At 36.5% G+C, this 15064-nt stretch overlaps 1 protein-coding gene across 4 annotated transcripts in view; it reads right to left on the bottom strand.

The window, feature by feature from the left end:
- The window catches only part of LOC108024892 (uncharacterized), a 219850-nt gene that overhangs the window by 133749 nt on the left and 71037 nt on the right, over positions 1-15064 (bottom strand). For 3 of the 4 annotated variants that reach the window (XM_050890298.1, XM_044091590.2, XM_050890299.1), the window contains exon 1: positions 4025-4745. The exons of the other annotated variant lie outside the window; for it this stretch is intronic. The gene's annotated coding sequence lies outside the window, so the exon portion shown is untranslated. Of the gene's footprint in view, positions 1-4024; positions 4746-15064 lie in introns of those variants that run through there. 4 annotated transcript variants of the gene reach the window in all.

Here is a 15064-nt window from a genome sequence, read left to right as displayed (position 1 = left end):
TTCCTTAAGTTACCCAAATAAATTCTGAAAAAGAAAAAGAAGCTATTATGTCTACATACCATGATGTAAAAATGAAAAAACCTTGGCCAAGGTAAAAAGACATTATTTTTGGAACGGAATGTCCAAATATATTAAAAACTACAGAAGAAAATGTCTTAAATGCCAGAAAGCGAAAGTATTCACGCACACAAAGACTACATTAACTATTACAGAGACGCCAAGAACAGCAATCGACAGGGTAATTGTAGACACGATCGGCTCACTACCTTAGTCCGAACAAGGAAATAAATACGCAGTTACCTTAATCTGTGATTTAACCAAATACCTTGTAGCGATACCAATACCAAATAAAAGTGCAAGCACAGAAGCAAAAGCTATATATGAAAATTTGTTTTGAAGTACGGTCCAATGTAAAAATTCAATAACTGAAGACTTATCTAAGAATTTAAATATCAAAACATAAATTCAACCGAACAACATTACCAGACTGTCGGAACTGTGGGGCTAAGTCACAGAACACTTAACGAGCTTATACGCTCATATATCTCAATTGAAAAAAGCATATGTATATGGCTACAATACTTCGTATATTGTTTTAACACAACCCAACCCAACAACACAAACATGAACCAAGAAATAAAAATGCTCTAATAAAATTATTTCTCGCCTGAGTTTGATACAACTCCTAGGAAGAGAATACAATCAAGCTGGCCACGCATAAATATAAATATTTCAGAACAAGTGCCTAGATGTTAGGACATAAATTCTGCCCTTGGGAAAAGTTGTCTCCATAATCGAACCTCTCTCTCTCGGCCTTTTCGTAGCGAATGCTATGAGCCAGGCCAAAATGCGCGTTACCGCTGACCCTTTTCACTCTGCTGCAGACACCGAATAAACTATTTCTCTCACTCCGTATCTCGGTGACTGGCACTCTACATCTCACGCCAGCCAACCTATTAAATTATAAATTTTTTTCCATTTCATCTCTTTTACTCCGTTTAGCTATTGTAATTCCATTAATTTCTCTTCTACGTTTCTCTACTTAGTATCGGATTGACTGGAATGACATCATTGAATTCTTCGGCTTGTTTCAAAAGGTTTTCAAATATATATATTTACGCTTAAATAATGGTATTCGTAATTAGTTGGGATTTCTACTGATCCTATTTTAAATATGAGGTATCCATTCTGAGCTTTTATAGGATTTATCCCAATACTTTGTCCGATTGTCAATTAAATTACAGCTGCTAATATAATAGAGAAAATCATTGGTTGGTTGTTGGTCCGTTGGTTTCCTTCCGTTAGGCTGGAATTATTATCATATATGCTTTTATTAATTTTCTTAACCTTCTAAGCTTGGATATAACATTTTTAAATTAGTTCTGAATTTGGAATTAAATTTTATCAAAATCGGACGACTATATCATATAGCTCCCATAGGAACAATCAGAAAATTAGTGGTAAAATAATATTGAAAAATTATATCTTCGGTGTTTTTTAACTTATAACCTCCTACGCTTAGAAATAACATTTTTTATTTGGTTTTGAATTTGGAGTTAAATTTTATCAAAATCTGACGACTATATCATATAGCTCTTATAGGAACGATAGGATAATTAATGGAAAATAATGTGAAACAAATTATAGGTTTGGGGCTTTTTTATATTTTGTATATACATTTTTATATTTTTAAGAATTTTGAATTTAATTTAATAAAATTATTGATTATTTTTTATAACTGCAGGGTATACAAACTTCGGCTGGCCGAAGTTAACTTCCTTTCTTGTTTTATTTAAAGGAAGGACAAATGATAGCCCTTGACAAACAATTACAAGAATACATTTTTGAAAATATTGACTTATTTATTTTTTGAAAAGTTGTGAAAAATTAAAAAATGACATATAGTCTAAAGTGTTGAATTTTTAAATATTTTAAAGTGTTCACATTCGTGCGCTAAAACAACACAAACAATTACATTACAAAAATTACGTTTTCAACCTTTTAGTTTTTTAAAATTTCAGCACAAACAATGACATACAAAAAAATAAAATTTTCAACCCTTTAGATTTTTTAAAATTTGCTAAAAATTTAGAAATTTAAAAATGTTTTACCGTGTTGGATTTTAAAATTTTTAATTTTAATAAATTTGAAAAATTTTATATTTTTAAAACTGGACGTGGACAAAAAATTAAAAGGTGGACAAACGATTCCCATTTACAAATTTCAAAAATTTCTTTTTTCTATATTAGGCTTAGTATTCAACCCACGAAAGAGTCGTCCAAAACCAAAAACTTCATATAAACATTTTTGGTGGCAAAATTTTGAACGAAGTTTTTGGACGGCAGTCTTTATGCAAAAAAAAAGTATTAAAATACCGCTCAAGAAATATTTAACTTGAAATTAACATTAAAAAAATTTTTTTTTTATTGAATGCATAATATTTGAAGAATATTGTGTCAAAATTTAAAGTCAATTGAAGCAACATCACACGGATGGGAAACTGGTGTTAGAATGCCGTTGATTTGCTTTCCTCTATTCCTCTCTCTTTCTATCTCGCTTACAACACTCCGCGCTGCGCTGCAGTAAAATGGGCTATGGGCTAGGGGTCTAGTTGCTTAACTGGTCGGACGGAGTTCAATTCAGACTGAAAACAATTTTTTTTATGAGCGAGATAGCAAGGTAGAGGGAGGAAGAAGGAAGCAAAGCACGGCATTCTTAATATAGATTACAATATGTATGTACGCGTGAATCTTCCTTTGCAAAACCGGTACGGTAAAATTCAGATATTAAGACATTTTTACTTTATTTTTGATAAAGATCGTAATACATGGATACCATAAACATACAGAATAATGCAATTTTAATTCGAATTCGTTTGTCTGCTTCCACCTTTTATGTATGTATATACAATGCTCGATTTGACAAACTCAATTAAGGTGCGTGTGAATCTGGCTTTGCAAAACCGGTACGGTAAAATTCAGATATTTAGACATTTTTACTTTATTTTTGATAAAGATCGTAATACATGGATACCATAAACATACAGAATAATACAATTTTAATTCGGAGTTGTTTGTCTGCTTCCACCTTTTATGTATGTATATACAATGCTCGATTTGACAAACTCAATTAAGGTGCGTGTGAATGTGAATCTGGCTTTGCAAAACCGGTACGGTAAAATTCAGATATTAAGACATTTTTACTTTATTTTTGATAAAGATCGTAATACATGGATACCATAAACATACAGAATAATACAATTTTAATTCGGAGTTGTTTGTCTGCTTCCACCTTTTATGTATGTATATACAATGCTCGATTTGACAAACTCAATTTAGGTGCGACTTTCGCCGAGTATGTAGGGTTCTCGCTCTTTTCGCGAAAAGCCTGGGTTCTAGTTTTTTCAGTACTCGTTTAACACGGCAGACATTATGTAACCAAAGGAACATGAGCGCGAATACCTTAAATTTTTAAAAACGTTTAAAGATCCCAACATATGTACATACATACAATATGCCTGCAATGTACACACATAATCAATGGGGTCGGCAGTCCCCACGTAATGACGATGCGCACCAAGAGAGTTTGCGAAAGCGACGGCATTCTGATACCTCAATCGAAAAGTATTACAAAAATCAGAAAACATTCGATTTTAAATTTTTTAGTAATTATTTGTATTTGCTAGAAACCTTTTTTGAATCAAATAAACTGTTTTATATGTAAAGATATAATTACCCTTTAATGTAGTAAAATTGCATTAAATTTTTTTTTTTATAACCTAAATTTATACAGAGCTTGTCTTCAAGGCAAAGAATTTCTTGATTTCTTTGATTTTGGGATTAATTTTCTTATTCTACTCTCGTTGGCTTGGATATTACTCTCTATTAAAAGAATTGGTATTAGAGTACACATACCTACTCCTAAGTAGAAGCATGAACAGTTAAAAATTAAAAAATGTATGGGTTATACTTTTCCTGGGTCTTAAAATTTTATCCGACACACTTTTCACTCTTAACTAACTCACCTAAATAATCCTAGCAATTTGAAATAGGCAATAGTTGACTTAAGGTGTTTATTGATTGTATCCCGCTTGTATTTTGTCAAAGAGCGTAGCAAAAAATATAAATTTACTACTTTCAAGCAATGTTTGCTAGGGCACCAAAAGATACTCTAACTTTTGCCTTAATTCGATATGTTTAAGCACATCTGGTTTATTTTCTCATGTAACACATTTCAAACACTTTGCAGAACTTTGCTGCAGACAGCCGCAGGTGCACAATTGCCCCATCTTGCAGGACGGAAATGCACTCTATACTCTGTATAGCAACTGAAATCGGTGCACTCGCGATACGACCACCCTTCTGGTCGGATCTTTCAAAACTTGGAGGTACGCCTGCAAGCCGAATTATTTAGTCCGAACGGATGCTTTACTTAATTCACGACCGCGTTGCACGGAGCGTTTTTTTTTGTCTTGTTTTTGACACGGCGTTGGGAAGAGGCTGAACAATTAATATGGATAAGCGACTTGGACTCTTATTGACTCTTGCAACGCACGGAACAAAGGTCATTGAGCGAATGAATACGCGGAGCGGTGTAACTTGCCGCGCACCACTCAGAGTATGTAATATGTGGAGGCTAAGAGAGGGCCCGTCGAGTTTCGTCAAGTTGAGTTGAGTTACGTGGATGTGTTCTGACTTTCTCTCTTTGTGCATTCTGTGCAGTTATCAGGTAGCGCAACATACAGTTCGCAAAAGTTGCAAAGGAACTGCGTGTACTTGAAAGTATTATTGAACCAAACGAAAATTGAATTCATGTGTGAGGTTCTCTTGGGAATTGTTTAATTAAAAGTTGCTAGGGATACTTGCATAGCTATTCACTATTCCCCAACAATATAACGGGTTTTATGTTTCTCAGACTCTGCAAGAGGGTTACATTTACTTAGAAACTTCCCTTATCTACTCTCTCAAGACCGAATGAAATCCCAAGACATTTCTAGTAGTGAGTTTTCTTTGCCATCTGGTAAGCTTGAGGAACGACTGGAATCTGTGCAGAACAAAATATGAGCGAATTCGAACTGTTGCTTTGTTTTTACTTTCCCCTACTTTTCCTTTTGCCTGGTTTTCTAAGCGGATCCATCTTGAAAATAGTGGACTCCCGGCAATCGTCGAGACGTATGATTTTGCAACAATGTCCGGCGTTCATCAAAATATGGTAAATTTAACTTAGTGAGTCATTTTGAGCTTGCTTAGCCCATTTGAGATTTCTTAGATTTTGCCAAGTGTATACATTTGTCCCGTTCTTTTATTTATGTATATGTAAATAAAAAAAATGTTCAATTGTTACATTTTTAAAAACGTTTTTAAGTTTACTATTAGTCTTTTATATGTAAATAAAAATAATTTTTCAATTGTTAAATTTTTAAAACGTTTTTAGGTTTACTATTTAGTAAAAAGTAAAATTTGACTGAAAAAAGATTTTTTTGTAGTTAGTTACCCTCGCAGAATGTATTGTCATTTCGGTCAGAAGCTTGCAAGGCAGTGAAGTAGACTATCGGGCTGAAACTTTCCCAAAAGTCTTCTTTCCTATGCAGGTAGTATATAAGTCAGAACCAGCCGGATCGGACAACTATAGCTTATAGCTCCCATAGGAATAATCGAAAACCATTTTTTAATCTATATCTTTTGTTTTAAGTAACACGTAACCTTCTACGCTTGGAAAAAACATTTTTATACCCTTTCAGAGGGTATAATGATTTCAGGATATAGACTAATTTGTCTACTTTAGTAAATCAAAGAACTATGTTTAGTACTATTTTCATGGGATATTAATTCCGTAGGTTTGGTAAGCCTCCTTACCTTTAATGTTCATGTCAGACTACTATCCTACATATTAACTTGCCACGATGTACATTAAATTTTAGTCTGCATCATCCATTTCGCGTGATTTCTAATAATTTTAACACCCCATACCACTAAATTTGTTCCTCAACTTCTATACCTGTATTAAAAACTAAAGTCTTAACTCATTTACCTAAGTCTAAGTTCATTTATATTTTGTCTTGTCTTTATTTGTTCTATGTACTTGCAAACCGTAATTGAACGAAATGAAAATGAAATGATACTACCAATACGATAAGTAAACATGCTGAAGTATAAGTAACTCGTTATAAACAACTCGTATGCTAGTACACGGCAAGAGAGACCAGTTAGATAAAGCCCGTTGGTCTCAAATATCTAAATTCTTGATAATTCATATCCATTAAGTTAGGACGAGTTTAATAACAATAAAACAAATGTACACTTTATCTATTTCGGCACCAACAACTCTTAATACCGGAATACCGCTTTAACAGTAGAAACTGAAAACGACCCAGAATCTAAGGATTCACAATAAGTAAATCAAGTAGTAACTAAAGACTCTGATTTTTCAAACATAAAAATTTAAAAAAACGACCTCAATAATCAACTTTCACCACAGTCCACATTCAATCTGAGTTATCAGATCAGGACTTAACAAACTCTACCACTAACTCCAGTTTAAAAGAGCAGAGACCATTCAAGAAATGGGCGCAAAGGACAGATATTAAAGAAATTTCGCTATGCACGGAAAGAAAATAAACCTAAACATGACAAAAGTCCCATATGAACTATTTACTGTAGAGTTAATTATGTCTAAAATAATTGGATGAAATCTAAACGAAGTTAGTTACGAAAATACTATCGTTGCAATTTTAGAAAGTTGCAGAACTCGATTGTAAGAGAAACCTCCAATATAATAAAGGCTTAAATGGCTTAATCATCGTAAAAAGGTAAAACTGCTGAGATATGTACCAATGACAACCTCCGGAAGTTAGTGGAAGTGGCATATATTGACAAAGGTTTACCATCCGAGCACGGTGATACATATCTTGCAAAAGAAATCATCACCACAATGGTCAATAGTTGTGAGCATGACAGACAAAAACCTTTTTGAAGCTCGTAATGAATGAAGATGGCACTAAATATCTGCAATGTAGCAAGAAAATGACAAGAAATTAAAAAAAATGATTTCATTATTTCTTTGTGTTTGACAGCTATATGTTAGAGTCGTACGATTTTTATTAAATTTAATTTAAAATTCTTAAATTCATCCTATAAGGCTATAGTCAAAAAACATTAAAGATATAATTTTTGAAAACTTTATCCGAATGTTCCTATGGGAGCTCTAAGATATAGTTTCCTGATTCAGCTTTTGGACTTTTGGGAAAGCTTTAGCCGAATAGCTTAAAAACTGGCAAAGTAGTTTGCGTAGAAACGGACGGACGTCCACTCGGACAGAAGGACACGGCCAGCTCTACTTGTCTAGTGATACGGTAACGTCTCCTTCACTGCGTTGCATTCAAGGGTATAACAAAAAAAGATGAAAACAAAGCAGAAATTTTTAATAAATTAAATTTAAATTTTCCTTTTAAATTTAAAATAGTACGTAATAAAATATGCACAAATTACATAGATATATTCGGAATAGAAGCCTGATCAATATCAAAATTTTTTTAGAAGCTATAAATAAGGAGGAAAGATGATGAGCCAGTTTTTGGTTTAAAAACTATAGAAATCCTTCCAGTCAAAAATTAGAAGAAGACAAACCAGTTGATAAATGGATCAAAGATAAAATCATAGAACCTACTCTCTTGTTCTTCAACCTTGGCTCCGTTAGCGATCGGCCATCTGTCGTTCCTGCTGCTGGGATTTCTTTGTAGTTATTCAACTCCTCACATGTTAGAAGTTTTGTTGCATTCTGCAATTATTAACGAAGATTCATTGAAAATTTGTCAGTTTTTTATGGCATATATTCGAATGGACAACTCAATGTCAAGAAGCCTTCGAGTACCTAAAAAACCACTTTTTATAATAATTTTGTATTACAACGGAGCTTGCGGAGCCTTTTAAACACAAGAACATAATGGTACGAAGCTGTCAGTAGCATACTCATCACGTTTTTTTATCAAGGGAGAAAGAGATAAATACACAAAAGAGCATTGGACATATAAACACTTTAGGCCTTATATCTACGGAAAACACTTTACAATAAAAACAGACCATCGCCACTAACGTTTCTATTTTCCTGACTAACCCCATGTAATTTATAATTTATTTAGCGATTTTTAAACTAATGGAAACCAGTCGGCATTAAAAAAATCAGTAAGCTCAAAGTGGCTTATGGGGAGTATCTTTGATAATTTCAAGAATATGGGCAAAACGGTGAGCTTGATTATAAATAACAAAGAAAGAGAAACTATAATGTCTACGTACCATGACGAACCATTACGAAGAAGGTCATTCAGGCATTACAAAAACTTTGGACAAGGTCCAGAAAACACCTCAAAGGTCTTTCGATAGGGTAAGTGTGGATACTAATGTTCACCATTAAGATCCGTAAAAAGAAAAAGGTTCTCGCTCAGTTCGCGCTGACAGTCAAGGCTGACGTTTGATGACTTCTGGATCTTAGACACAGTTATCTTAATTTGGAGACTTCTAATATGCTGCTTGTAGGCTTCCCACGGCGCTGTTTCTGACGACTGAATCTGTTGTTGGTGACTTGCTGCTGGTTGACTTGGTACTTAAACTTTTACAATTCACTGATCGTGTCGAATTGACTTCTAGTGATCAACAGAGCCCGTTTCCAGATCTGTACTCGCTTATAAAGGGCTCTTGGTACTGTTACCCCGGCACTAGGGTACTGAGCACGCAATAACCTTTACGCCTCTAACAAGCAATCAAATAGTTATATAAGCTTGAAGTTTATTTCAGATGTTCGGGAACAATGTACCAACATAACAAAACAAAAAGATCGATAATAGATAGAAACCTTACTTTTTGAACAAACCTCTTATAACGATCCTGAGCAGAAAACATAAGAACCAAGTAGTTTATAAGGATACATTAAGCCCGCATCGTTCCTCTATTCCATCGCTTGCCTGGTGCACCGCTCTCCCGGTGTCACACTTCCGCTCTCACTCTCCTGCTCTTATTTCTGGAGTCTCCTCTGCGCATTGGAGCGCGAACTCTGCTCAGGCTTAGGGCAGTACGATTGAAGACGAATAAACCGCGGTCCCACCCCCGACTCCGCCCTACAGTTTACAGGTGTTTGTGTTCTTTTTTTCGATCACCGGAAATTCGCGAAATAAGTGTTTCTCCCACAGCGCAGCAGCACCCCGCCGTACCAGTCGAAGCCCTGCACAGCAGCCGAATGCGATGTCGCCGATTCTCGCCGCCACCGATTCCCGCCGCCGCCGTTTCCAGTCGCCGCTTCCAGACGCCACCACTACCAGCGCCATCAGCAGACCCCGCTACCGCCCGGCGTACAATTTCATATTGCCTATTTTCCGTTTCCTTTCTGCCTTTAGCCATACATCACTAGAAAAAAATTTCAAGCTTAAAATAAAAAATATTGTGCACATATATTTCAAGCATACATTGGCAATTCAGGCCCCAAAACCTTCCTAGACTTCCTCACTGTACATCCGCAGCCGCAAAAATACTTGAAAATATTTTTTCAATATTCCAAATGCAGTCCATTTACAAAAAAAAAAAATCGAAAACGTCCAACACATTACTTATCCGCCGGCATTTATTAATTTTATAAATATACATTCATACCTACATCAACATCCATACATATCATACATACACATACATCAACATCCATACATACATCCATACATATTATATCCATCCGTTTAATTTTATTGAGATAAAATGACACCATCCGACACGATAAACTTTTTTGGTCAGTGTGTTTTATTTATACAACCAACGAATTTAGTAGAGCCAAAAGCTCCCAGAACTCCGGTGGTACTAAATAAATTAAATAAATAGCATCTTACCTGAACTTAAATAAAAAACCATAGCATCCCAGAACTCCAGTGGTTCTAAATAAAATAAAAAGAGCATCTTCCGATCAATAACTAATTGGTATATTTTTGGTATTTTTTCTTAACCTGAATATTATATAAGGCAAAATCTACTATAACTCCATTGGGGACTATAATATATAAAAATACATATCTGGTATTTTCCCGCCTTAAATTCCTTATTAAGCAAAGTAATAGCAGCAGTAAAATAACAAAATACCAAACTCGGGCCAAGTTATACCAAACTACAATCTACTTATCACGAAAACAATTAATACCAAAGTTCTTTACGAGGGTGACATACAGACCGATCTCAGTACGTATTATTGGACTCCATCCGCAAAGGGACCAGGTTGGTCCGTGCTCCCAATTTTTTTTTTTTTGCGAGCCGCAATTTATTTTCTGTAGACACCTCGTTCCACCGTTCCAGAAGTCGGCCAGGTTTCCTAGCTTTTTCGACATAAATAAAAGCGAGCAGATTCTGACCCAAAAAAAGTCAGTTTTTTTGGCAGGCATATCCGTAGATCCACCCACAGCCGAAATAACCCCTAAAACTTCGTCGCCGAATTGTTAAAATGTACGGCCGTCAGGTTCGAGTTAATCTCTGTCTAAGCTAAGCTGTGCCACAGGTGGAACAGCTTCCTCCAGAGCTACTCGGTTCTAGGCCAGGTCAGTGTCCCTTTCGAGGAAGGAGTTATGTGGCGCTTTCCTTTTGTCCGAGAGGGCCGAATCTTTCCTTCCTAACATGCCGATGCTGACTTCAAAATTCCGCTGTTGGACCGGTTCTACGATTGTGTTAACTTGGTTTGCCAAACTAAGACGCCAACAGGGTGACTAAAGTCACCGAGTCAACCGAGGCAGCCAATTGGTAACACGTTCAATCTGAACATAGCCCAGCTGATTTGGCTAGTCGAGAATTCCCCTTTAGAAGCTAGTGGATAACCCGCTTTGGTGGCCAGGACCCACATGGATGCAACGGCCACGAGATCATTGGCCCACCCAGGGAAAAGAAGGCCGTCAAAGCCCATGACGCTTTCCCAATTAGATAGAGCCTTTCGGGTCCATATGTTCGGGGTCCGCCTAGAGGCCCAGGACATTGCCGCCGCGAAAAAGCTCATAATCATTTGTAGTCAGCGCAGTTATTTTCCTGAGGAATTCCGCTGCTTGAGTCAGAAGCGTCCTGTGCTCGCGGCCAGTTCAATTCTCTCCCTGAACCCCTTTCTAGACCAGAAAGTGCAAATCAGGGCATGCGTCCGCGTGGTCCTCCGACAGCATGCGGTGTGATGAACGACATCCTATTGTCCTTCCGTACGAATGTTCACTGTCGGAGCTTCTGGTACAATTCGCACATCTTATTACATGGCGGTAATCAGCTAGTGGTGGGGTCCAGATACTGCGTTCCGAGAATAAAGAACTTGGTAAAGGCACTAGTTAACGCCTGCAAAGTCTCCGTTATCCACAGAAAGAGAATGCAAGTCTAGATGATGGGAAGTTTTCCGAAAGAGCGAGCGTCCTTTTCCCGTCCATTCAAGTACACAGGAATGGACTACGCTTAGAGAAGAGTGTGTGCTAGCTTTCGTCTGTTTTTCTACAAAGTCCATTCATCAGAGCCTACATCCGACATAACGACTAAAAAATGGTTTGCCGCCTTAGCACGTTTCGTATCTAGAAGAGGGTGTTCTCGTCTGTCTAGTGTGACAATGGAAAGACTTTCGTCGGCGCTTTTACCGTGCTTTCCCGAGATTTTTTGCAAGTCGTTAAAGAGTCTGTGACTGATGCTTATAGTAATCAGCAGCTCACCTGGCAATTCATTCCTCCTGGGGCACACCACAAGGTAGGCCAAGAGGCGTCCGATGTTCAGGCACCATTTTTGCCGGCATAAGCTACGTCGTATACGGTTCGTGGGATCTTGGTAAGTGTCTCTCATCTCCAACAAAACAAGAATAAATATTTAAAAGTGCCTGGAAAAATTATGTTAGTGTGTAAAGTTCGTCAGTCATCGGTCCACACTGCCCCACAAGCTTAGCTTCCGCTTGATCGCAATACCTTCGGGCTGTGTGTCGGCCATATTCTCTCCTCTTCACACATTCGTGTACCAATGGATCGTCGCGGGCCGCGCTATACCCTATTGCCAAGGTTGTCCGTCGAAAGTTAAGTCTTTCTCTTTGACCTACTCCACTTCTTGCATCAGCACACCTCATTTGTTAAAGTTCTAGTTGGTTTTGATTTCCTTTTCACTTTATAAGTTTATTGTATGTATGAGTTATATAATGTTGGCTAAAGCATATGTAATAATTCTACTTGACAATTATTTTTATAAGCGGAGAGCAAAACGCTCACCATTCACTACTACTACAAACGTCGCTTTGAGGTCTCTTGCAATTGTACAACTACAAGGCTTATACTCGCCGCTGAAATATTAATAAGAATTTTGTATTACAACGGAGCATGCGGAGCTTTTTAAACACAAGAACATAATGGAACGAAGCTGTCAGTAGCATACGCATCACGTTTATTTATCAAGGGAGAAAGAGATAAATACACAAAAGAGCATTGGACATATAAACACTTTAGGCCTTATATCTACGGAAAACACTTTACAATAAAAACAGACCATCGACACTAACGTTTCTATTTTCATGACGAACCCCATGTAATTTATAATTTATGTTTATTTAAACACGTAAGGGAAATTACGGCATGTTAGCGATTTTAAAACTAATAGAAACTAGCCGGCAATAAAAAAATCAGTAAGCTCGAAGTGGAACAACGGGAGTATCTCTGATAATTTTAAGAACATGGCAAAACGGTGAGCTTGATTATAAATAATATAGAAAGAGAAACTATAATGTCTACGTACCATGACGAACCTATAAATAGTTTGGAAAAACTCTGCAAATAAATCAGCAATTTCAGAATCCGTCGATGCCTCCATTGAGTTTAGACGTACCGATGAGGGCAATGCCGATGACTTACGCTTGGCATTAACAAAGTTGTAAAACTGTTTCGGATCGTTTGAAAATTTAAATTTACATCGACTTATATACATAGAATAGCAATGACTTTTGAAAACATTAAAATCGGTTCGAGCCACCACATATTTCAAAAAATCTGCTGGTCTAACCGATTTTTTATACTTTTTATAAGTTTTAGATTTAAGGTTTTTAAGTCTTTGAAGCTCATTGGTAAACCAAGGAGGTCTGTTTAAGTTTGAAAGAAACCCATCAGGTACGCATTCATTAAAAAACGTATTTAAGACTGTATAGAATAGTTCAGTGGCACTTTCAATGTCTGTACAATTGTACAAGTCTGTCCAATTATAATGACAAATCATATCGTTAAGTTTATTATAGTCACATTTACGAAAACATCTCATTTTTGTTGGAGAAACTAAAGGAGAGAGGGTATCAGAGCAGGGGAGGCAAATTGACAGTTCCATAGTTGGGTGATATCGGTCTTCAGGTACAACAAGAGCGTCAATTCTACATACTGTGATTTCAGACGGGTCTGAAACAAACACAAGATCTAATTTTCTAGTTAAGGAAATTTTTATAAAGCATACTTGCTGTAACGATAATTCTAAAAGGCCATCCACAAAATTATGGGTGGATAACGGAATAGCGAAATGAGTCAGTGGGAGGAGACCTAGAAATATTAGGTAGATTAAAGTCACCTAAAACAATGAAAAGGTCTCTGTTAGAAAGAAGGGATAAAACAGATTTTATTGCAGACAGATGGTGCTCATAAATTACTACTTCAGAGCCAGATGAAATATAAGAACATGTAACAAAAACAGATAAAGATTGCAAAGAAACTTTTACACTTAGAAATTCAATTTCATTGGGTATATAAATGAGAATTCTTTAAGATGTAAGGCTAGAGGTAACGGCAATCAGGACACCGCCCCCGCTACGTGAGTGGCTATCGGTCCTTCAGAGTCGGATATCCCTGGTTTCAGCCAAGTTTCCGTAAAAGCTAAAAAATCTGCTGTAAATGCAGAGGAGTCAGCATAATGCTTGGGTAGCTTCATATTTAATCCCCTAACATTTTGATACGCCAACATTAAACTTTTTAGTTTTTTGACACAGTGGAGGGCCTGTTATTTGTTCTCGGTTGTTTTGGGACAAATTCTTTAATTACTAAACCATCGTTAAGCCAAAAGCTTTCAGAAAGTAAAACATTAAAAACATCAGGCGGAGCAAATATTTTAAAAGAAGATATCCTACGAGCATATGAAAATCGAAATTGTTCAACTGCAATATCTTTGGATGCGAATTTTTCACGTATAAATTCCAGAACATCCTCAGATGTGGTATCTGAGGTGAATCTAGAAACAGATAATTGCTTCCTTTGTGAAACAACTGAAAGTTTCTTACGCCCCCCAGCAGCAATCTGAACCTCACTAGGCTGAGATCCAGGAACGGGGCCTACAGTACCTATAGGAACGGTCGGAACCCCTCATTGAGTTGCCTAAAAGCACCCGAGGTATTCAACAGGCTGTCTCGAGTGTGCTTCATAAAGCCGCTCATCTCAACCATCATTTCCTTGCACATACCACATGACCACATAAGACCAGAGTTAAGATCAATAAAATCTTTTACTCTGCCGGTGAATCCTGCACATTTGACGTGCATCATCGAATCGCAGAGCCAACAAAAAATAAAGGGATCTTTCGTTGAAGACGCAAGTGTGCAGTTTTTCTTGGAACAGACAAGGGCCATTATAAGACAAACAAATGAAATAAAATATCAAAAATACCTCAAAGTAAATTTGGCACTGGGATCAAATTCAAAAATCACAAAAGTACAAAACACAAAAAATAAGAGCGCGAGATCCCGAAAACTTATCAAAACGTAAGAGAGCACGAGAGAAAAAAAAATATTCTATCGACTCTGTTATAAAATTTAACTTACATCATGGTATTTTAATAATTATTTTATCAGTTCTTATCGATATTTGCCCATATATACATAATAGCAGTAATGTATCATGTATCACAAAAAGCTAGCGTACTATTTTTACGCTCCTTTTTTAATGTTCATATGTGTTCAGCAATACTAACTTATAAATTCCATCTATGATCAGGTATCATGTTGTTCTCCTGAACGCAGCCAGTCAATTAGGATGCATTGAGGTGATTTTCTTGTTGCATAGTGAGCAAGATGATATTAT

Source organism: Drosophila biarmipes, unplaced genomic scaffold, assembly GCF_025231255.1.
Source record: "Drosophila biarmipes strain raj3 unplaced genomic scaffold, RU_DBia_V1.1 ptg000019l, whole genome shotgun sequence".
In the NCBI taxonomy this organism is placed as follows: domain Eukaryota; kingdom Metazoa; phylum Arthropoda; class Insecta; order Diptera; family Drosophilidae; genus Drosophila; species Drosophila biarmipes.
The sequence above is the reverse complement of the archived record's forward strand: the minus strand, read 5'-3'. Positions and strand labels throughout refer to the sequence as shown.